Raw genomic sequence first — 25,038 nt, forward strand, 5'->3', positions numbered from 1 at the left:
TTATACTATAATATCTTCCTCTTAGGTGTTTTCATAGCATTTTACATCTCTCTTACTACATACATCACATTATACATTGTGTTAGAATCTTTTTGATGTTTCCTCCATCTCTTACGAGATGTCCTTTTGAAGGTTAGAATTTCATCTTATTTACCTTTATAACCTGGACAATATTTAGCCCAGAGCCTTACACATGTTAGATGTTTAGTAAATCTTAAAACTGATTTGTAATTTATAAGTAATAAAATTCACCAATTTTAAGTATACAATTCAATGTTTTGACAGATATATACATTTGTTTAACAACCTCCACAGTCATGATAGTGAACATTTGCATCACTTCAAAAAGTTCCCTTGTGCCCTTTTGTAGTCAACCCCCCTCCCCTCCCCCCAGAACCCTAGGAACAATGATTTGCTTTCTGTTGAAGAGTTTTGTCTTTTGTAGGATTTCACATAAATAGAATCATATAGCATATAGTCATTTCTGGCATTTTTCATTTAGCATAATAAATTTGATTTTCATTTATGGTATGTGTATCTCAGTTATTTTTATTGCTAGTTAGTATTCCATTGTATGGATATGCAATATTTTGTTTATCCATTTACTATTCGATAGACATATGAGTTGTTTCCATTTTGGGGCTATCATGAATAAAACAAGTACAAGTCATTGTAAAAGTCATTGTAGGGACATACATTTTCTAAACTTGGGTAGACATCTAAGGGTGGACTGCTAAAAGATGATAAATTTGCATAAAAATTTTAAATATTTTGCTTTTTAAAAGATACTATTAAGAAAATGAAAAGAGAAAATTTAGCAAAACTCACTTCTGATTAAAAAAAGAAAAGAAAAAGACTTTGGTCCAAAATGTATGAGAAACTCTTACAACACAATAATAAGATTTTTTTTTTAAGGCAAAAGAATTAAACAGATATACGGCCAAACAAGACATATGAATAAAAAATAAATCATGAAAGTATGCTCAACATCATAAGTTTTCAGGGAAATCAGATTAAACCACAATGATATAAAACACTATGCACCTATGAGTGGCTAATTTAAAAAGCTAGTGATACCAAGTGTTGGCAAAGAGTTGAAACAATGGACACTTCTATGCACTTTCAGTGGGAATGCAAAATGATACAATCCCTTGGGAAAAAAAATATGTGGAGACTTCTTATAAAGTTAAACATTCACTTATTATATCCTTTTTAAATTTAGGCAATTTTTCATATTTCCAAGATTCCTTGCAATCACATATGTATTTGTTCATTATTTATTCCTATTAATTATTTATAGAATATTGTGGATTCTACAAATAAAATCAACAATTAATAAACAATTATCAATAATTATTAATACACTTTTGCAAGCTGCATAATTACTAGGGGTCCAGTATCTTGGTTTCCTTCCCTGGTATTAATTTTCACATAGTGCATTATGACAAAAAGTATCCATACCTAAATTTGTCCTGAATCTTAAAAATCAGTTTAATTCAATTAGGATCAAGTTCCTTCCCCCTCAGTTGATATAAACCATATAAATTCTGTCAAAGCCATAATTATGAACATAATTGCTGTCAATCATAAAGACAAATACTAATATTGTATTGTAACCTGCTTTATTCAAGCATTAATTAATATTCCATGGCAAACACCTGAAATACTAATTGAAAATAAGTCTTATCCATCTCATTAAATTAGTTACAGTTTTCTGTTGTTTTATCAGTTGTCAGTAATAAACATTACAGTGATGACTCTAGACAAAATATTTTAGCAGTTAAAGCCCTAAGATTCCAGGAAAGTGAAACATATATATAAGCTAAAATTTATATAATTCATTTATATTGTTAATATAAATTATTTCATTTAAATTTAATTATATTACATAATTATAACAAATTTTGTTATATATAATGTACATTAGAATTATATTTACAATTTATATAATCTATGTAAATATTTTTGTTGTAGAAATGATATTAGAACAATCAAGAAAATATTTTTAAGTGTAAGTCTATTACACTTGAAAAACTTCAATAGAAAAATGGAAATATGAGTTCAGATTAAAAGGAATGATGGAAAATTTCTGGCTGCCAAAGAAGAGCTTGTTCATGTATACTTTAATGGATGGTGGTGAGTGACATATTGCTTTGCAGTTTAAATTTCATTGGATATGATACACTTAAAAGAGAGACAGTTTTATTTTTAAAAATCAATATTTATGATATGCTATAAATGAAATCCTTTGGAACTATGTACATTGCTGATGAAAAATTTTAAATATCAACTTAAAATTGGCAAGAGAGTACATGAGTTTTAAAAATCTTTTTAGAGGGTAAATGAGAAAAGTACCTGGAGATCAGCACCTTAGCCCACCCAATCTGAGTAAGAAGTGCTAGTTTGGAGTAGCTTGTGCTTTCTTCCATCATAGAATTTACTACAGTCTTTTGTAACAGTCTATTTACTTCTCTGCTTCCTCCCCTGAGCAGGAAGCTCTTTGTTGTCAGATATCAGGCCTTATGTAAGCAGTCTTGAGACAGAGGTTGTTGATGAATGTTTTTTGACTGAATGCACAGATGAACTGATTTGTTTTAGATGCAGATTTCTCAGTGTTTTTTTATGATTTTGTGTAACGCCATTTACGCTTCGATTCTTACCTCTGAATTTTAAGATCTTCATGAATGAAATCAACATCATACTATAGTAGAAAGAATAATATACTAAGATTTGGGATGTAGTCCCATCTCTGACAAAGTAATTATGTAACTTAGGCAAATCATAAATTCTTAAGTTTCAAATTTCCTTATTTGTAAAATCAGGGCCTTTAACTAGATGCATTCTTAGGTCCCTTCCTGCCTTAAATTGATTTTATTTTCCTCTATAGTCAGAAGTGACTTAATTCATAAGTTACTTATTTCCTATATAATCACAAGTGAGAGTGCACAGGAATGGCTGCTGCCCCATTGCCCTGGTCACAACTCTGCTGTTCTTGGTAGAAAAGAAGTAACAGTGACTGAAATTAACAACTATCCATGATCATTGAATAATTACATTTAAAAGTAAAGGGACTTTATACATTAACTGTTCCACTTTCATTTTCAAAATGAGAAAGAGGTCAAAGAATTTTAAATCACTTGCCCAAGATGACACAGAGCTATTACCAAAGCTTAGTATAAAATTTGGTCTCATTCTTAATCCAGTGCTGATTCCATCAAAAACGGTTAAGAATTCAGGTTTTAGAGTCAAGTATATCTGAATTCAAATCTCAGCCATAGAGTTTTGGGAAAGTTATTTAAAATTTTCATTTTTGTATTTTTTTTAACATAATGAAATAACAATACCTTAACTCATACCTTGTTTTGAGGTCATTAAATAATAGCTATAAAATCCTAGGAACATAGAAAACCAAATAAGTGATAGTTATGATGATTACTATACCATTCAGTGCAAGGGCTGTAATATATCAAGCTGATAATGGTAATTTTATCTTAATATCACATATAACAGACAAAAACAGATTCTTAAAAATTATGCTTACCAATTTAACTTTTGGTGCTTTAACTTTTACTAAGTATCTTTAAAATGGTAATGGGACCCATGATCTAAAACATGATTATTTATCAGTTAACCTGTCTTCTTACCTATTTATCAATTGTATTTAAATTCAATTCAAGAAACGGTTGGTGAATATTGTGTGCAGGGCTCTGTGTTAGGTATTGGGGATTCACACAGGAATGAAGCATAATCCAGTCTCTAACTTCAATGAATTTCAATTTGACATTTTGAGTAAAAGGTCCTAATGAGTGTATGAACCAGTTCCTACAGGAACTGTACCTGGTGCTATCTTACTGAAATTAAGAAATTTGGCTTTGCAACCCAAGATCCCTGTAGTATAGCCCTTGTCCCTCTTTATATTAAATTGTTTCATCCTACATGATATCAACTGAGATGTAATGAAACCTGTTATATCAGATTTCCCTCAAGTGATGAGAAATCCTAACTCTATGGAACTTAAGTTTACTTAACCCATTTAAAAGAGATTTTGGAACCTGTATCTATCTGAAAAGTCTGAATAAGGGATGAGAACACAACAAGATTCAGCATTACAAACAAAGAAAATCAGAATTACAAACTGCTTTGTGCTCAAAACAGTTCAGATTTTGTAATCAGAACTCTCCCAGATGTTCTCAAAGAGTCCCAGGGCAATCATGAGAAAAATAAGGAGATGAGGCAATGAAAGAAATGTATATCCTGGGGATTTGTTTCATTATAACAAAATTTCTTTAAAGTAATTTATCAAAGTCACTGGAGAACTGAGGACATTTAACATGGCTTATAAAACCTCAAACACAGTGCTCTTTTTGAAAATTGAAAAAGCTGCAGGCTTTTTTGATTAGCCTTTTCCTTATAAAGTCAGATTGCCACTTGGCATAAATAAGAGTAAGGGAGGATGAGAAAGAAACTGCTGTCACAATTCTATTAGCAGCTTCCAACTTCCAGAAAGAGATGGAAGTTGGAAGCTACTAATAGAATTTATACTTGAGGACATATTTAAAAACATGATATGTAAATAAGTCATTGACTACATGACCAAGCTCCCATTTCTGCTTTTGAACAAAGAGCACATTCTGTGGATTTTAAGTCTGTAAACATCAGGAACTAATCTCTTACATAAGCCATTTCTATTATCTTCTCCAAAGTTGAGGTCATACACTAGGGAGATAGGGGTGGGTTTTTTTATTTCACACACACCCAGTGCTGGCTGAATATAATATATAAGTAAATTCGTTACCCTATTAATTATATGAGCTGAAAATAATTCTTATTCATATCAGTCAGAAGAATGTAACTGCCTTTATAATAAGTAAAGGTAGAAATTATTTTAAAATATTTTGAAGAATTTTGTAAAAACAGGACATAGTCTGCTGCCAGTTGTAGAACTGCTTTTAATTAAAACCTTGTTCAACATGCTTACTGCAAAGTTTTCTTATTTTCCTGTTACATAAAGATGTACTGAATCAGCAATTATTGAACTCTGGATACAGTATAATACTTTCTTCTGAGACTATCTAGCCAACAAAATCAGATGTGATTCATTAGATAATAGCACTACCAGGAAGAATGTTCCTAAATTCTCCCTTAGTTATAGGTCTTTGGTGACTGTGGAATACAAAGGCCCAAACTAAGAAAAAAGCCTTCTCATTTCAAATTTAATAGAAGTCTCTGTACTGAGATGGTAAAATAGATTTACATATGAAAGACCAGTGAGTCTATTAAGCAGAGCATGAAAGTGAGATAAACTTGGTTCTATTCACAACTTTGTTAGTGATTGCTTTGCTATATGCCCTAGTACAACTACTATTACTCAATATTTACTTATCACAAAAAGTCAAGTCAACTGTGCCTATTAAGAAATGCTGTGCAATTTTCACATGATATGAGCATATTATAGAGGACCAGAAGACCTACACAGAACTTAATTCTTCGGCATCTACTTGGACTTCTAGAGACCAACTGGTTACGACTTGCTACTTTTTCCAATGCCAAATTTGTGTGTTTTGTCACTATCTATATGGAATATTTCAAATTTCTGTTATTTTATCTCTCTGTACTTTCTGAGGAAGAAATTTGTAGTGGCAAAAGAAGAACTTTCAAGATCACATTCTTCTGGAGATCTAATGCACAGTGTAGTGATTATGGTCAACAATACTGTATTATATACTTCAAAGTTGCCAAGAGACTAGATCTTAAATGTTCTCACCACAAAAAAGAAATGATAATTATGTGACATGATAGAGGTGTTAGCTAATTCTAGGTGGTAATCATACTATAATATGTAAATGTATCAAATCAACATATTGTACACCTTCAACTTACACAATGTTATATGCCAATTTTACCTCAATTTTTGAAAAAGATCACATTCCACCATAATTCTAAGAATTATAAAGTGATTAAGTTGATACCTAAATGCTCTTCAAAAAAATGACAAAATCGGGATTTCCCTCATGGCCCAGTGGTTAAGAATCCACCTTCCAATGCAGGGGACTCAGGTTTGATCCCTGGTTGAGGAACTAAGATCCCACATGCCACAGGACAACTAAGCCTGTGTGCCACAAGTAGAGAGTCCGCGTGCTGCAACTACTGAGCCTGTGCACTCTGGATCCCATGCGTCACAACTAGAGAGAAGCCCATGCACCACAACGAAGAGCCCAAGCACCACAATGAAGGATCCCGCATGCCACAACAAGGACCCCACATGTTGCAACTAAGACCTGAAGCAGACAAATAAATAAATTTTTTTTAAAAATCACAAAATCATAATTATAGTTAGGGAATTCAGCAATCCCCCTCTCTGAAACAGATAGACCTACTAAGAAAATCAGCAAGGATATGGAAGATCTGAAGAACATAATTAACCACAATAATATAATCGACATTTATAGAACACTACACAACAATAGCTAGATACACATTTTTTCAAGGACTCATGAAACATTCTTCAAGACAGACAAAATACTAGGTGATAAAACAAACCTCAACAACTTTAAAAGAATTGAAATCATAATGACCATAATGGAATTAAACTAAAAATTAATAACAGAGAGACAACAAGAAAATCTCCATGCACTTTGAAGTTAAACAATACACTTCTTAATAATCATGGTTTAAAGAGAAATTCTCAGAGGAAATAAAATTCATAGAACTGAATAAAAAGGAAAATACAAAATATCAAAATATGTGGGATGCAGGTAAAACTGTTCTGAGAGAAAAATTTATAGCACAAAATATTTACATTGAAAAAAGAGCAAATCTAAATTTTAACTTGAGAAACTAGAAAACTAATAGTAAAATAAATGCAAAGCAGGTAAAGAGTAGAATAATAGGGACAAGAGCAGAAATCAATGATACTGAAAATCAGAAAATAATACAGAAAAACAATGAAATAAAAAAGTTCTTTCTTTGAAAATAAAATTAAATTGATGAACTTCTAGCAGAACTGACAAAAATAAGATGAGAAAAAACACAAATTACATATATATGTGATATAACTACAGTTCCTACAGCCATTAAAAGTATAAGAAGGGAATACTATGAATAACTTATGCGCATAAATTCAATCTAGGTTAATGAATGGACCAATTCATTTTAAGCCAAAAAATATAAAAACTCAACAAAAGTGAAATCGATCATTTGAACAGTCCTGTAACCATTAAAGAAATTGAATTCATAATTAAGTTTCCTGAAGAATAAATTTCTATGCCCAAATAGCTTCACTGGAGAATTCTACCAATCATTTAAAGACGAAAGAACACTAATTCTATCCATTCTCTTTCAGAAAAAGAAAAAGGAGGAGAAACTTCTCAATTCATTTTATGATGCCAGAATTACCCTGATAGCAAAATTAGACAAAGGTATACAGATTGAAATGCAAGAAATAAAATTGGCCCTGTTTGAAGATGACATGATTGTCTATGAAGAAAATCCTAAGGGATTTCCAAAAATCTCCTAGAACTATTAAGCTATTTCAGTGATCTATAAGATACCAAACCAACACAAAATCTCAGTTTTATGTATTAACAAAGCATATGTGGGAACTGAATTTAAAAACAAAATGTTATCTACAAAATCCCAAATAAAATGAAACATATAAACTTAATAAAATGCATACCAGATTTTCTGCTGAAGTTTACAAAATACTGTTGAAAGGAATCAAAGAAGACCTAAATAAACAGAGAGATGTACTGTGTTCATGGGTTGGAAGACTGAAGATGTCATTTATCCCCAAATTGATGTATCTGATTAGTGTTAATTCCCAGCAAGGTTTTTTTTTTGTAGATATGTAGTCAAACTTATTCTAAAATAATATGGAAACACACAGAGTCAAGAATAGCTAAAACAATCTTGACAAGAAGAATAAAATGGAAAGAATTATTCTACACAATATTAAGGCTTACTACCAAGCTATGCTAAAAAAAAGTGTATTATAGAGATACAACCACAGATAAATGGAAAAGAATGGAAAATCCAGAAATAGGCCCATATAAATATGGCCAACTGATTTTTTTCCTTGAGTGTTTATTTCTTTCTTTATTTTATTGGAGTATAATTGCTTTAGAATGGTGTGTTAGTTTCTGCTTTATAACAAAGTGAATCAGCTATACATATACATATATCCCCATATCTCTTCCCTCTTGCGTCTCCCTCCCTATTCCACCCCTCTAGGTGGTCACAAAGCACTGAGCTGATCTCCCTGTGCTATGCAGCTGCTTCCCACTAGCTATCGGATTTACACTTGGTAGTGTATATATGTCCATGCCACTCTCTCACTTTGTTCCAGCTTATCCTTCCCCCTCCCTGTATCCTCAAGTCCATTCTCTAGTAGGTCTGCGTCTTTATTGCCGTCCTGCCCCTAGGTTCTTCATGACCATTTTTTTTTTTTTAAGATTCCATATATATGTGTTAGCATACAGTATTTGTTTTTCTCTTTCTGACTTACTTCGCTCTGTATGACAGACTCTAGGTCCATCCACCTCACTACAAGTAACTACTAGAGCTAATCAATGAATTTGGTAAAGTAGCAGGATACAAAATTAATGCACAGAAATCTCTTGCATTCCTATACACTAATGATGAAAAATCTGTAAGTGAAATTAAGGAAACACTCCCATTTACCATTGCAACAAAAAGAATAAAATACCTAGGAATAAACTTACCTAAGGAGACAAAAGACCTGTATGCAGAAAACTATAAGACTGATGAAAGAAATTAAAGATGATACAAAGAGATGGAGAGATATACCATGTTCTTGGATTGGAAGAATCAACATTGTGAAAACGACTATACTATCCAAAGCAATCTACAGATTCAATGCAATCACTATCAAACTACCGATGGCATTTTTCACAGAACTAGAACAAAAAATTTCTTAATTTGTATGGAAACACAAAAGATCCTGAATAACCAAAGCAATCTTGAGAAAGAAAAACGGATCTGGAGGAATCAGGCCAACTGATTTTTGACAAAGGTTCAAAAACAACCTAATAGAAGAAGGTTAGACTTTTCAATAAATGGTACTGGAGCAACCGTATATCCATGGAATGAAATAAACCTTGACCTAAGCATCACACATTATACAAAATAATGAACTCAGAATGGATCACAGACTTAAATGTAAAACATAAAACATTGATTAAATTGAACCTCATCGAAATTTAAAACTTTTGCTCTGTGAAAGACCCTGTTAAAAGGATAAAAAGACAAGTCACAGACTTGGAGAAAACACTTGCAAGCCATATGTCTGACAAAAGACTGCGTCTAGAACTTATAATAAACTCTCAAAATTCAACATTAAAAAGGAAACAATTCAAATAGAAAATGGGCAAAAGACATGAACAGACACTTTATTGATGAGGGTACACATGAAAAATATTCAACATCATTTAAAACTACAATGGACTTATTACTACACAAGTATCAGAATGGCTAAAATTAGAAAGTAGTGACAAAACCAAATGCTGATAAAGATGAGGAAAGTGGATCACTCATACATTGCTGGTGGGAATGTGAAATGATACAACTACTCTGGAAAACAGTTTAGCAGTTTCTTATAAAACTAAACATGCAGTTATTTTATTACTCAGCAATTGAATTCTTGGGCATATATCCTTGAGAAACGAGAAGTAGTGTTCACAAAAAACCTATGTAAAATGTTCACAGTAGCTTTATTCATAATAGCTCAAAACTGGAAGCAATTCAGACATTCTTCAGCTAGTGAATGGATAAACAACTGTGGTACATTCATACCTTGGAACACTACTCAGCAATAAAAAAAGAAGCAAGCTATGCTACACCATAACGCAGATAAATCTCACAGGAATTATGCTCACTGAAAATGGAGATGAAAAATGTTACATATTGTATGATTCCATTTGTATAACATTCTTTTTTTTTTTTTTTTTTTTTTTTGCGGTTCGCGGGCCTCTCACTATTGTGGCCTGCTCCCATTGAGGAGCACAGGCTCTGGACGTGCAGGCTCAGCGGCCATGGCTTACGGGCCTAGCCGCTCCACGGCATGTGGGATCTTCCCGGACCGGGGCACGAACCTGTGTCCCCTGCATTGGCAGGTGGAATCTCAACCACTGCGCCACCAGGGAAGCCCTGTATAACATTCTTGATGACAAAATTATAGAGAGGGAGAAAAGATTAGTGGTTGTCAGGCATTATGGATGCCAGAGGGTAGGAGAAGGTAGGTGTTATTATGTAAATACAACCAGAAGTGTCCTTGAAATGATAATTTGTAGTTATATTTTAAATAATAGAGAGGAAATAAAGGTAAAAGACAAGTCTTAAGAGCACTACTGAGGTGACTAGTTGAAGAAATAAGAAATCAAACAAGATATCCTTTGAAACATCAACAAGACATTGAATTCATATAAAAACAGCAAATACTGCTGCAATATAAGTAGCAAAATGAATGCTTAATAATATATAACATACCTTACTCTTTCTGGAAAGAAAAAGCATTAGATATGCAACTTAAATTTTCAGAAAATACCAACCAGCAATTCTTCTTCCGGAAATGTTTCATGTGGTTATGCAAGGACTTTGAATAGGGCTGCATATTTAGTCGTAAAATTCAGTCCATTCTTGACATCAAAATTTCAGAGGATTATGAATCATTTCAGAGTGTTTAAAAAATGTTCAGAACACGAGTAAAGAGTTGGAAGAAAAATATCTCTAAGTTAAATCTGGAAGAATCAGCATGTTTGAAGTAGGAAAGAGAATGACATGAAGAAGCTATAAGTTTTGCAAAACGTTATTTGCCAGTGATAGGAGTTGGCTATCGTTTGTTTATATAGAGGTGGAAGTAGGGTGATGCAGGTTTACTTCTCTACTTGAAAAAATTATAGCCCAATAATGAAGCTACTTCAGTGAGTACACAATAAGAACTTAAATTTACTTAACCCTTATGTTTTTAAATAGAAATTGTTGTGCTTATAAAAATGAAGATAAAGAGGGTTTTATTTTGCCAAAAGTTGAACCATAACTGGTAGAATTTTCATTATGATCAAACAGCACAATGGAAACAGCAATGAACATGACATTTAAACTGGGTAGAATATATGGTCTGGATCACTGTGTTCCCAAATCATGTAGTTCACCTTTTATGTTCTATAATATTAAGCTCTAAATTCACTTTTAAAAAGTCAAACAAAAATATAAACCTCAGGTTGATATTTCTGAAAAGAATTCAAATAAATAAATTTATTAACAGTAATGCTATCAGTGCATTATTTTCTTAAAATAAAATATTGAAGACTTCTACCGAAGAAATGAGTGAAAGGAACTGAAAGTTCTTATATCTAAGGCTGTCTTTCACAACCTGTAATGATACCCTCAGCTGAGTAGTCGTTATAACAATCTCTGAAAGTTACTCAACACCCCTTCAAGTGGTGAAGCAGATGATTTTGGGGAAGACGGATGGAAAGGTAATTCCTCTTTACTTTCTCTGCTCTTTTCTTCATTTCAGGGATGCTGTTGACTTTCCCTTTGGCATATTTCCCTCTTCCTAGAGGGCTCCTACTCTTTAGTTTATATGCAGGTAAATTCTTTTGCAATTAGACATTGTGCAGATTTTCATTTTTATTAATCAAACTAGGCTTTGAGAATCACTGTGTTAGAAGAAGCATTTAATATTTGAAAAAACTCTTGGGACTCTAGCAAACACAGTGTAACACTTATTCAAACAAATATTGCCTCTTATCTTGATATCATTTTTCCATTCATAAAATAAAATAAACAATCTAAACTAAGTCCTTTCCATGACCACCCTCAAATGAGCAAATAACTCTGAAGGCTAATAAAGATAAACATGATAATAAACTCTGACCTTTTAAAAACGAATTCATCCTACTCAGTCAATTAACCATCATTTTATTTCAATAGTAGTTTTGGCTTAAATAGCCTTGGGAGGCAGAAAGGGGACATTTTTAAGAATATCAGCTATGTCACTCTGACAACAAAACTGATTTCATGACTTTGATCAAGCATTCTATAAATCAACACCTTGGCATAATAATATGATAAGTAAAGAAAGGAAAATGAATTGTGATTGGCTAGAGGCTGGGAGAAGCCACTGTATGATTCATTAGTGGCTTCAGTAGTTGAAGTTAAGAAAGAACCAAAAAGTTCTATTTTTCTATGACTAAGACTGGATGTCTTGATAGGTTCAGAAAAAGTTCACATTGCCCTCAAACAAATATGCTTTCCATATTTCATTGCCAGAATGGGGAGAAACAGAAGGCCAGAAATTAGTGAAAAATTCTGATCTCATTTAGTTTTTCTGGACTACCCTAGAGTAGGAAGTACCAAATTACCCTGGAAAGACTAATGCTTTTTTCCTGTTGTTTTTGCCAGAAGTGAAAAGTATTTTGCATAGCTCTATGCCTAAGCTAGCAAGAGACTCTAAAATTTTATATATTTTTTCAAGCTCTCAAACACTGATGCATTTTCATATATACAGTTAAAAACTCAAATATTAGAAAAAGTAATACATGGAAATGATAAGCTAACTATAAAATATTTTATTCATATTGAAATTAACATGATTTCTTTTCCCCCAAGGAAAATGATAACAAAAAGTTTTACTTTTATTTTTATAAAATAAAAAAATGATAATAAAAATTATAAAAAGTTATACTTTTTATTTAGATTTTAAGATATAACTCTTTCCTTGATCATTAAGCAATACTTAATTTGCCCTGAGGTAGATTAAGTTAATTTTAAAAATCTTTGCCTTACTACAACATAAAATTATGTGAAAACTAGACAATCCATATAAAACTAAGCTGGGAGATGCTGATACATTTTTAAATTTCCTGAACTTCTGGATTGATTTATGTATGTATGTATTCATTCATTTATAGCAGATCTTCCACGATAATATTTTGAAATTGAATATCTATGGCAATTTTCACCCATGGATTTCACATTGTACCTAGTTTGTTACTCCAATGCACGAGACATTTTAAAAGATTTTCATGACACATAGAAAATGGTACTATTGCTATGATTTAAAATATAGGTGAAAAAATAATGCTGACTGGGTTTCCAATTCTAGCTTTCCCACTAATTAAATGAATAGCTTTTAGCAAGTTACATATCTTCTGACCCTCAGCTTTCTCATCATGAATATGGAATAATAATATACTTTTTGGCTGTTATAGATATTAAGTGAAATAATCTGTAAAATGTTGAGCATAATATCAGACCTGAAGTATGTGATCCATAAACAGGGGCTTCCCTATTTTTCTCTTTTCCTTTCTTTTCTACACCATCTTTATTATCTTCAAAACTAACGGTGACAATAATGTTTATCTCATGAGCCATTAGGTCTATACTGCAGGGACATATCTTTTTCTCTTTGTGTTTGCAACAGCTAGCACATGGTCTATCAGGGTCTAATAAAGATTTGTAGAATGAATGCTAAGTTTCCTTTATGCATGTGGATGCAGCTCAAAATTCCAGTTCCAAACAACCACACATTATTCAGGACAGACTCTCATCTTTGCTATTTCAGAGATTGCCATTTCTAGTTAAACTTACACTTAATATTAAATGTTCTTATGGTTGTTCCAAAAGGTCAGGAATACCACTTATTTTGTTCAGTAATATATTACAAATGTTCCTGTCCTTTAATAGGGACTTATTAAATAGATGTTTAATTAATGATTAAATAAACTGATTAATTAATGAATAAATGAAGAGCTAAAGTATGCTATGGGTATTTAAGTTTCACAGTCCATAGCTGTGCAAGCTGCTGTGTTATTTTGCTAGAAGTTTTACTTCAACTTTTGCCTACAGTTCGCCTTACTCTATGGAGGCTACTTGAAAATTCCACTACTCAGTTCTCCCCAGGAGATATACAATCTGTTAGATTTGTGCTAAAATACCCTTAAAAGACAAAATCTCAAGACTGTTAGCCAGCATTCAGGCTTGACACTTACCATCCAGTGGAACTCCAAGGTCATATTAAAGGAAATGGACAAGGTACTTAATATATTATCTATTTAAGGCCCAGAAGCTAGTCCTTTAAAGGATCAGACAACTTTCTGCAATTATATCTGAATGTCAGACAAACAATGATTAGCTAACTACCCACCATGAGGCAGCCACTGGCTATGTGCATTTCTTATATTATCTTATTTAATTTTTTCAACACCTTTATTAGTATGTTTATTATCATATATATAGGGTAAGATTCCAACTACCATCAACAATAAAAGAAATACATACCGACTTTTGAGACTACAATATCAAACTCCCATATCCCATGAAGACATTTAGAACTAGATCAAATATTTTTCTTTATTGGTAATAGAATAATGATTGGTGCTAATGGTTGGTAGCATGTTTTTAACTCTATAACTAACTATAAACTTGGTCTGTTGGTTGGATTCTCCTGGAGTATCCTAACATCTAATTTTCCATTATTGTTAATAAGTGTGTGAAAGAGTAGAGTACATAATCAATGAATGCATATATTTTGAATTAGAAATTATATATACGCATTGTAGAAAAGGTAGACAATAAAGGAAAAAATAAGCAGGAAAATATTATAATGCAATCATTTATAATTACCATCTACAGTCAACCAGTATTAACATTTTAACCTTTTTCTGTAATTATATATTTATATATAATATATACACACACGTATACATATGAGAAACCTCGTATTGTATATATATTCATTTTGTATCTTTCTTTCATTTAACATCAGAGTAGCAAGAGTCACAGTATTTTCTCAAGTCATTAAAACTTCTATAAAATATTCTTGTTACATGTCTAATATTCTATTGCATAGATTTATCATAATTTTCTTTACCCAAACCCTGCTGTTGAAAATGTTTATTGTTCCCAATTTATATTAAATATTATGGCTGTCTTTGAAATGAAGAGCTTCTCCTCATTTTCTATCAAGTAGAAGACTATCTGCATGAAATATATACTTTCTAGATGACTTTTTCCAGGATATATGATGACTCTCATCTTCTATTGAGTTAAAAATAATGCCAGTAAACATTTTCTGCAAGGACCCTGGTGCAGGTTGAAAAAATACTATATAGAAGAGATAAAAGGACACTTTCTATTATAATTTGTACTTTAATCCACTGGCATTAAGAAATAAAATGAACAAAGACGTTATGCACTTTGTGTTATGCAAGATACTAAATGACTACTAGTACTGAATATATGGCAAACGGCAGAATTTGGGAGAGCAAGAGATCATTGAGGGTCAGATTTTAATATTCTTCCAATTTTCATTATTTCAATTCCCATCTCTTTAGATATACTATTTCACTTCCCTGCTGTTTATTTGATGTATGATAGTAAATACATATACAACTTTTTTTCATTTAAGGAGTTAACATGATTTACATCTTTCATTGCATTATTCTAAGATAATTGAGAATACAATGGTTTTGTCAGTGCCAAATTAAAACATCAAGAATATTTTTCAAAAATTCGACAAAGATCCAGACTTGCTCTATAGTATTATAGATTTCCCTCTACAGATTCCAATGAGATTTTCCTATAATTATGTTTTATCTGACAACATTATTTATCTAATGAGTTGTTTGATATATTAGTCCAGATATCAATTCTTCTACTTCACAGGTTTGACAAATCCATTAAACTGTATTCCAGATCATGAATTTTTTTAAATTTAATTTAATTAATTTATTTTTTATACAGCAGGTTCATATTACTTATCTATTTTATACATATTAGTGTATATATGTCAATCACAATCTCCCAATTAATCCCACCACCACCAGCCCCAACGCTTTCCCCCCTTTGTGTCCATACGTTTGTTCACTACATCTGTGTCTCTATTTCTGCCTTGCAAACCGGTTCATCTGTACCATTTTTCTAGATTCCACATAAATGCTTTAATATACAATATTTGTCTTTCTCTTTCTGACTTACTTCACTCTGTGTGACAGTCTCTAGGTCCATCCACATCTCTGCAAATGACCCAATTTCTTTCCTTTTTATGGCTGAGTAATATTCTATTGTATATATGTACCATATCTTCTTTATCCATTCATCTATCAATGGGCATTTAGGTTGCTTCCATGACCTGGCTATTGTAAATAGTGCTGCACTGAACATTGGGGTGCATGTGTTTTTTTGCATTATGGTTTTCTCTGGGTATATGCCCAGTAGTGGGATTGCTGGGTCATATGGTAATTCTATTTTTAGGTTTTTAAGGAACCTCCATACTGTTCTCTATAGTGGCTGTATCAATTTACATTCCCACCAAGAGTGCAAGAGGGTTCCCTTTTCTCCACACCCTCTCCAGCATTTATTGTTTGTAGATTTTCTGATGATTCCCCTTCTAACCGGTGTCAGGTGATACCTCATTGTAGTTTTGATTTGTATTTCTCTCATGATTAGTGATGTTGAGCAGCTTTTCATGTGCCTCTTGGCATCTGTATGTCTTCTTTGGAGAAATGTCTATTTAGGTCTTCTGCCCATTTCTGAATTGGGTTGTTTGTTTTATTAATATTGAGCTGCATGAGTTGTTTATATATTTTGGAGATTAATCCTTTGTCCATTGATTCATTTGCAAATATTTTCTCCCATTCTGAGGGTTGTCTTTTCGTCTTGTTTATAGTTTCCAATGCTGTGCAAAAGCTTTTAAGTTTCATTAGGTCCCATTTGTTTATTTTTGTTTTTATTTCCATTACTCTAGGAGGTGGGTCAAAAAAGATCTTGCTGTGATTTATGTCAAACTGTGTTCCTCCTATGTTTTCCTCTAAGAGTTTTATAGTGTCTGGTCTTACCTTTAGGTCTTTAATCCATTTTGAGTTTATTTTTGTGTATGGTGTTAGGGAGTGTTCTAATTTCATTCTTTTCCATGTATCTGTCCAGTTTTCCCAGCACCAGTTATTGAAGATCTGTCTTTTCTCCATTGTATATTCTTGCCTCCTTTGTCATAGATTAGTTGACCATAGGTGCATGGGTTTATCTCTGGGCTTTCTATCCTGTTCTATTGATCTATATTTCTGTTTTTGTGCCAGTACCATCTTTTCTTGATTACTATAGCTTTGTAGTATAGCCTGAAGTCAGGGAATCTGATTCCTCCAGCTCCGTTTTTTTCCCTCAAGATTGCTTTGTCTATTCGGGGTCTTTTGTGTCTCCATACAAATTTTAAGATTTTTGTTCTAGTTCTGTTAAAAAGGCCATTGGTAATTTGATAGGGATTGCATTTAATCTGTAGATTGCTTTGGGTAGTATAGTCATTTTCACAATATTGATTCTTCCAATCCAAGAACATGGTATATCTCTCCATCTGTTGGTATCATCTTTAATTTCTTTCATCAGTCATATAGTTTTCTGAGTACAGGTCTTTGTAGGTAGGTTTATTCCTAGGTATTTTATTATTTTTGTTGCAATGGTGAATGGGATTGCTTCCTTAATTTCTCTTTCTGATCTTTCATTGTTAGTATATAGGAATGCAAGATTTCTGTGCATTAATTTTGTATCCTGCCACTGTAGTAAATTCATTGATTAGCTCTAGTAGTTTTCTGGTAGCATCTTTAGAATTTTCTATGTATAGTATCATGTCATCTGCAAAGTGACAGTTTTACTTCTTCTTTTCTAATTTGTATTCCTTTTATTTCTTTTTCTTCTCTGATTGCCATGGCTAGGACTTCCAAAGTTATGTTGAATAATAGTGGTGAGAGTGAACATCCTTGTCTTGTTCCTGATCTTAAAGTAAATACTTTCAGTTTTTCACCATTGAAAATGATGTTTGCTGTGGGTTTGTCATACATGGCCTTTATTATGTTGAGGTAAGTTCCGTCTATGCCCACTTTCTGGAGATTTTTTATCTTAAATGGTGTTGAATTTTGTCAAAAGCTTTTTCTGCATCTATTGAGATGACCATATGGTTTTTATACTTCAATTTGTTAATATGGTGTATCACATTGATTGGTTTGTGTATATTGAAGAATCCTTTCATCCTTGGGATTAATCCCACTTGATCATCGTGTATGATCCTTTTAATGTATTGTTGGATTCTGTTTGCTAGTATTTTGTTGAGGATTTTTGCATCTATATTCAACAGTGATATTGGTCTGTAATTTTCTTTTTTTGTAGTATCTTTTTCTGATTTTTGTATCAGGGTGATGGTGGCCTCATAGAATGAGTTTGGGAGTGTTCCTTCCTCTGCAATTTTTTGGAAGAGTTTGAGAAAGATGGGTGTTAGTTCTTCTCTAAATGTTTGAAAGAATTCACCTGTGAAGCCATCTGGTCCTGGGCTTTTGTTTGTTGGAAGATTTTTAATCACAGTTTCAATTTCATTACTTGTGATTGGTCTGTTCATATTTTCTATTTCTTCCTGGTTCAGTCTTGGAAGGTTATACTTTTCTAAGAATTTGTCCATTTCGTCCAGGTTGTTCATTTTATTGGCATAGAGTTTGTAGTAGTCTCTTATGATGCTTTGTATTTCTGCGGTGTCCATTGTAACTTCTCCTTTTACATTTCTAATTTTATTGATTTGAGTCCTCTCCCTCTTTTTCTTGATGAGTCTGGCTAATGGTTTATCAATCTTGTTTATTTTCTCAAAGAACCATCTTTTAGTTTTATTGATTGTTGCTGTTGTTTTCTTTGTTTCTATTTCATTTATTTCTGCTCTGATCTTTATGATTTTTTTCCTTCTACTAATGTTGGGTTTTGTTTGTTCTTCTTTCTCTAGTTCCTTTAGGTGTAAAGTTAGATTGTTTATTTGAGATTTTTCTTGTTTCTTGAGGTAGGATTGTATTGCTATAAACTTCCCCCTTAGAACTGCTTTTGCTGTATCCCATAGATTTTGGATTGTCGTATTTTCATTGTCATTTGTTTCTAGGTATTTTCTGATTTCCTCTTTGATTTCGTGTCATCTCTTGGTTATTTAGTAATGTATTGCTTAGCCTCCATGTGTTTGTCTTTTTTACGTTTTTTTCCCTGTAATTGATTTCTAATCTCATAGTGTTGTGGTCGGAAAAGATGCTTGATATGATTTCAATTTTCTTAAATTTACTGAGGCTTGATTTGTGACCCAAGATGTGATCTATCCTGGAGAATGTTCCATGTGCACTTGAGAAGAAAGTGTAATCTGCTGTTTTCAGATGGAATGTCCTATAAATATCAATTAAATCTATCTGCTCTATTGTGTCATTTAAAGCTTGTGTTTCCTTATTAATTTTCTCTCTGTTGATCTGTCCATTGGTGTAAGTGAGGTGTTACCTAATGTGACTCTTCCTCTACAAACTGGACATGTAAGAAATGACATATCACATACTCCCCTTTAAATCATAATAAATCTGACAATGACTCTCTGTCCCTAGAGCCAGCAAAAACTTAAATTTGAATCAGTAACTTATTCCCTATTTCCAATTCAGATTATTTAAGCTCCAAGGGCCTTTTGTTCACAGTGGGCTACCACTTAGATAGCCATTGTCCAAAACCTCAAGGTACCTTGCTGAGCAGCAATGCTGTGTTTATGTCTGTGTTTCATGAGCAAAGGATAATTTGATCATTGTGGAAGTCAAGGGCTGCCTCCCCTAAAGTGTCCTCCTCCCATTTCCATGGATGCTTCAAGGCTTTTGGTCTGCACTGTTCACAGAACCAGTGAACCTCTAGCCCCTACTTTGGAATGAGGCAAACTTTTCTCCCCTTTGACCACTTCTCCCTCTTTCCTCTCATCCCTATAATCTTATTTTTAAATAGGTTAATTTTCTGAAAAAGAAAAATAGAAAGGATAATTTGAGGCAGAATACACTACACAGACTTTTCTGGGGGTTAAAGGAGTACAAAGTGTCTGCCTGCCTTGTTCAAATAGAGGGAATACAGAACAAGAACAAAACATAAATTGCTCTCTCAGCAGATTAACCTGACTCTACTGTGATAGTCATTAGTAAGTCAGGGCTAAGCAGAGGGTCTCTCCAGTTACTACATCTCTTCCTTGACTTACAAAAGAAGCCCATGGTTACTCAATCTAAAATGATAAACATTTGTGGCCTTTTGACCCTTGTTATGCTTGAGGAAAAAAAAGGGAGAAAGGGCTTTTGAGGTGCAAAATAAAAAAGGAAACACAACAGTGACAACTCTATCCCAGTCTCCTTGATGTGGAAGACATTGGCAATGGAAAGGCAAATTCTTCTTTTTCCTCCCACGTGTCTACAACCAAAGTAGCATTTCAACATCATTTTCAAGTTAAACCTCTACTTAGCATAGTTTAGCATATGCTGTTTTGGATAAACCAAACCCCAATAATGTATACTTATCCCAGGGCCAATGACAACCTCATGTTCTGAAAAAACAAAAAGAGACAGATAAAATGAATTGAATCTGTAGCTGGGGATACTTGCTGACATGTCAAGAATTCCACTGACTCATTGTTAGTGATAAAGTCTGGTTTTGGTACAAAATTTTAATATTTATTCCCACTCTTGCGGATATATATCAACTCCATCAGACATTAACAAGGAACAACAATATAAAACAGTTTTTTCAAATGAATATTATATTTAAAATCTTATGTAGCTCTTTAGTGCTATAATACCTGTATTTAAATGCTTAATTTCATGTTTTTATCTCATTCATTGTATATCCTTCAGATATTTCCTTAAACTTATATTATTCTTAGAAAAAATTGTGTAAGGATATGAGGATAATTTTTTGTATATTTTTATGGATTTCTTTGGGTGTACATTTTCCCTCTAAAAATGAAATTCTGTTTATTCATGTTTACACAAGAAATTTGACCAAACCTTAGCCAGTTCAATAACATAATTGGACACAAATCTTGTAACAAAGTATGGCATCATCATTGCCCCATATTTAGTTCACACCTACAAGAAATATGGATCTATATTAGTGCTACGTTATTTTAACAGAAGTATGTTAGGTGGATATCTGTCCTCAAGCATTTAATAGTGCAATAGATAAACAAGACCAATGAGTACTAATGTGTCAGAGGGGTGTGTGTGTATGTGTGTGTGTGTAGCTTTGATTATATGATTAATTGCATAATACATTTAGCCTAACTAACTCATTCAAGTTGAATAAATTCAGATGGAATGTTTTGGTAGGTAGTTTTGCATGATCATACAAAAATTAAGGACAACCTATTTAACAGGACAAAATTTCACTAAGACTTAAATGACAAGAAAAGAATGATTTGGGACTCAAGGTGTGATATATTAAAAGTTATTAGAAAAGTTGTCAGTGATGAAGGTAAGTCAGTATTAGAAAAACAAAACAAAGCAAAGAAACAAAAGGAAGATAGTCAAAGTCAAATGTTAGGAGTCTAATGGAATTGGGAGTGGGGTGGGAAGGAGGTCCAAGAAAGAGGGGATATAGGTATACATATAGCTGATTCACTTCATTGTACAGCAGAAACTAACACAACATTGTAAAGCAATTATACTCCAATAAAAAAAAAAAGACTGATAAGTTGAGTAAAGTCAAGATGATAAAATAGTAAGGATTCAAAGGAGATGTTACAAGTAATTAGGATTACTCGATTTCTCAAATAAAATGATTGTCATAGATTATTGTAAGAGAGTTATAAAATATTCAAACTAAAAGGGACATAGAAATACATTTTCAAGTGAAGAAAGGGACCACAGAGTTTGAGATGCCAGTGTTTTCACAGAAAGTCATAGGTAGAGGGAATTTTGGAAGGCGGATTTCCCAACTCTCAATTACCTCCAAATACTTTCAGTAAGAGAGGAACTGGAAAAGCAAAGCAGAACTTTCTGGAATGTTGAACAGATCTTCCTGCTGTGAAGTTATGAGCCATTGTGTGTGGAAATTTACTTTTTAGTTAGTATAACAGGTAAATTTCTCAAAAGAAAATTGTTACTTAACTCTGAATAAATGGTCCCCAGGCCCCTTTATAGTCACCTTGGGCCAACCAATTTCCCCTTTGACCAGATGGACACAGATGTGCAGACAGCCGTGGCCCATGTGGTGTGGCCCAGAGGCTTTCCTGCCTCCTGTGTCACTGCTCATCTCCAGCGGAATTTGGGCTAAGACACAAAAGTGTAATCTTCCAAGTTTCATGCTTTTCTTCTCTCAGGCAAAAAACCAGGAAGGAATTGTTGAATCATTTATTCAGCAAGTTTTTATTGATTCCTCTTCTTATTCTAATGTTTGTGTTACCCTCCATTATATTATAGCCTCATTTTTAAACCAATCTTTGGAATCTTGGACTTCTAACTGTCCCATCCTTCTTTTGCTGTATGTCAAGGGTAAAGCTGACCATTGAAATTGGTCATTCTGATCACATCTCTGACTAAAATTCTTCAAAGATTTCCACTTGTTATAACCTAAATTTCAGATTACCTAGGCCTCACTGATCTGGACCTCATGTTTTTCTTTAATCCAATATCTAGCCACATTCTCTTTCTCCTGTAATCTAGTTTTCCCAATGTTTTTGCAAATCCCCCAAAGCACAAAGTACCTGTGTATATTCTTAATCCCAATATTTATATATCAGTTATACTACTTGTCTGTCTCTCACTAAGGGCAGGAACTTTATCTTATTTTTCAGTGTTCTGGGAGCATGGCTTACTTATGTGTGTCTGTTACACTGATTATCACATTTTTTTTTCTGAAAATTTTTACTTGTCTCACTACATTTTGAATTCTTGGAAAAGGACAGTGTTGTTCTGTGTTGTTTCTGTATTCCCAGAACTTAACCCAATATCAACTACGTAGAAATAGTATAACTGTTTGCTGAATGTATTAACAGATAAATGAACCCTAGACTGACCCATTACTATTGCTCAAGCGTCCTTGTAACTACTCAAACTACTCATCTGCTCAGACTTTTATTCCTTTCTCTTCACCTAGTAAAATTTTATTCAGCACAGTGTTAGTCACAATGCCTGGTGAATTTTAGCTACTTGAAAAAACATGCATTAAATGAATGCATTAAAACTTCTCTCAAGTTAAATTCTACTTTCTTCATGTAGTATGTCTTGATGCCCATCTAGAAGTAATTTCTCCCTATCCTGAGTCCCCCTAAAATTAGTTTTGAGATTTGTTTTCGCTGGTTTTCATGCAGTGAATGAAGATGTTAGCTACCAAAATCCTTTCCTCTCTTGTGTAAGGAGAGACAAATCTCTGCCAAACAGCTTTGGTTTAGGGCTTCCCCATCCCAATCCACATCTGCTTGAGCAGCTATTTATGTGAGATGATAAATGGAAACTTAACAACCTCAGTGACTCTGTGCATGGACTGTTAGTACTCAGTGAAAGTTAAAAGCCATCAGAGCTGGAAAGAATTTAGGCTGGCAACAGTAGACAAATGTGTATATTTAGTAATACAAAGAGGCCATGAAGAATGACCACTTGGAATCTGTAAAAGCCAGTCAAGTCTTTGTAATATGTGGGGCAGGGAGAAATTGTGTGCCAGCTGTTCTGTGACGGTGCACTGAAACACCCTGCCTTTTTACTTAAGCTCAAGAATAGAAGTCTCCTGATTTTGTGTTGTAACCCAGATGTGCTGAAGTCCCTGGCTAAAACCAATGTATAAACAAAACATTAAGTTAAAAAATAATAATAATAAATGAAATATTAAAAAAAATCTTCTTCATTATCCTAAGTAAATATGCTTTACCTCAAAAATGGGAGTTAATGAAAAACCAATAGCATATTCATTTCACAAAACCTTGCTAAGTCAGAGAAAATGAACTTTCAAACTTAAAGTAACTTCCCTGTGCAAAGGATGGTCACAAATATGCAAAGAACTTCCCTTTCACAAGACCATTTTTTTCATATATTATCTCAATTATTCATACAATTGATTTTATTTCCCCCACCATATTGCCTCTTACTATTTTTAATGCTATTTATTATGTGCTTTATTTGTAAACTAAAATAAATAATAGATAATAAAGTACAGAACTCTTTGAATTCTGCTATCCTCTTCCTAGTTATAGTGTCCTTTCCTTCTTTCTGGGTACATTTACCATCATGAATTTGATATGTATGTTTCCTTTCCTTTTAAAATATTGCTGGGCTTCCCTGGTGGCGCAGTGGTTGAGAGTCCGCCTGCCGATGCAGGGGACACGGGTTCGTGCCCCGGTCCGGGAGGATCCCACATGCCGCAGAGCGACTAGGCCCGTGAGCCATGGCCGCTGAGCCTGCACGCCCAGAGCCTGTGCTCCGCAACGGGAGAGGCCACAACAGTGAGAGGCCCGCATACGGAAAAAAAAAAAAAAAAAAAAATTGCTGCATACATACGTATATGTTAATGAATGTTTTATATACATATTTTTATGCCACAATTTTTATTCAAATTATATTTTAAGGTCTGTTTTGTTTAAATTGAGTACTATGTGCCTTTCAATAGCTGGGCAGCATTGCACCAGATGAATATAATACATATTATTTATCCATTCCATTTTCCTCTGAGGAAATTTGGCTTGCTTCCATCTTTTCCAACATTACAAATAGCACTGCAGACATCCTAGCATACATCCTATGCAAATGAAGCACATATTATTTTCCAAGAACCTTGCTACATAATCTAATTTAATCTTCATACAAACCCTAGGAGAAATGTTATTTCATTAACATCTTAAAAATTAATATTTCAGGCTTCCCTGGTAGCACAGTGGTTAATAATCCACCTGCCAGTGCAGGGGACACAGGTTCGAGCCCTTGTCCGGGAGGATCCCACATGCCGCGGAGCGGCTAAGCCCCTGCGCCACAACTGCTGAGCCTGCACTCTAGAGCCCACGTGCCACAACTACTGAAGCCTGCGTGCCTAGGGCCCGTGCTCTGCAACAAGAGAAGCCACCCCAATGAGAAGCCTGCACACCGCAACGAAGAGTAGCCCCTGCTCGCCTCAACTAGAGAAAGCCCACGCACAGCAACAAAGACCCAACGCAACCAAAAAAAAAAAAATTTTTTTTAACTTAAAAAATTAATATATCAAAAAAGTTAAGAAACATTACCAAGTTCA

Source organism: Lagenorhynchus albirostris, chromosome 11 (genome assembly GCF_949774975.1).
Source record: "Lagenorhynchus albirostris chromosome 11, mLagAlb1.1, whole genome shotgun sequence".
NCBI classification, from domain to species: Eukaryota; Metazoa; Chordata; class Mammalia; order Artiodactyla; family Delphinidae; genus Lagenorhynchus; species Lagenorhynchus albirostris.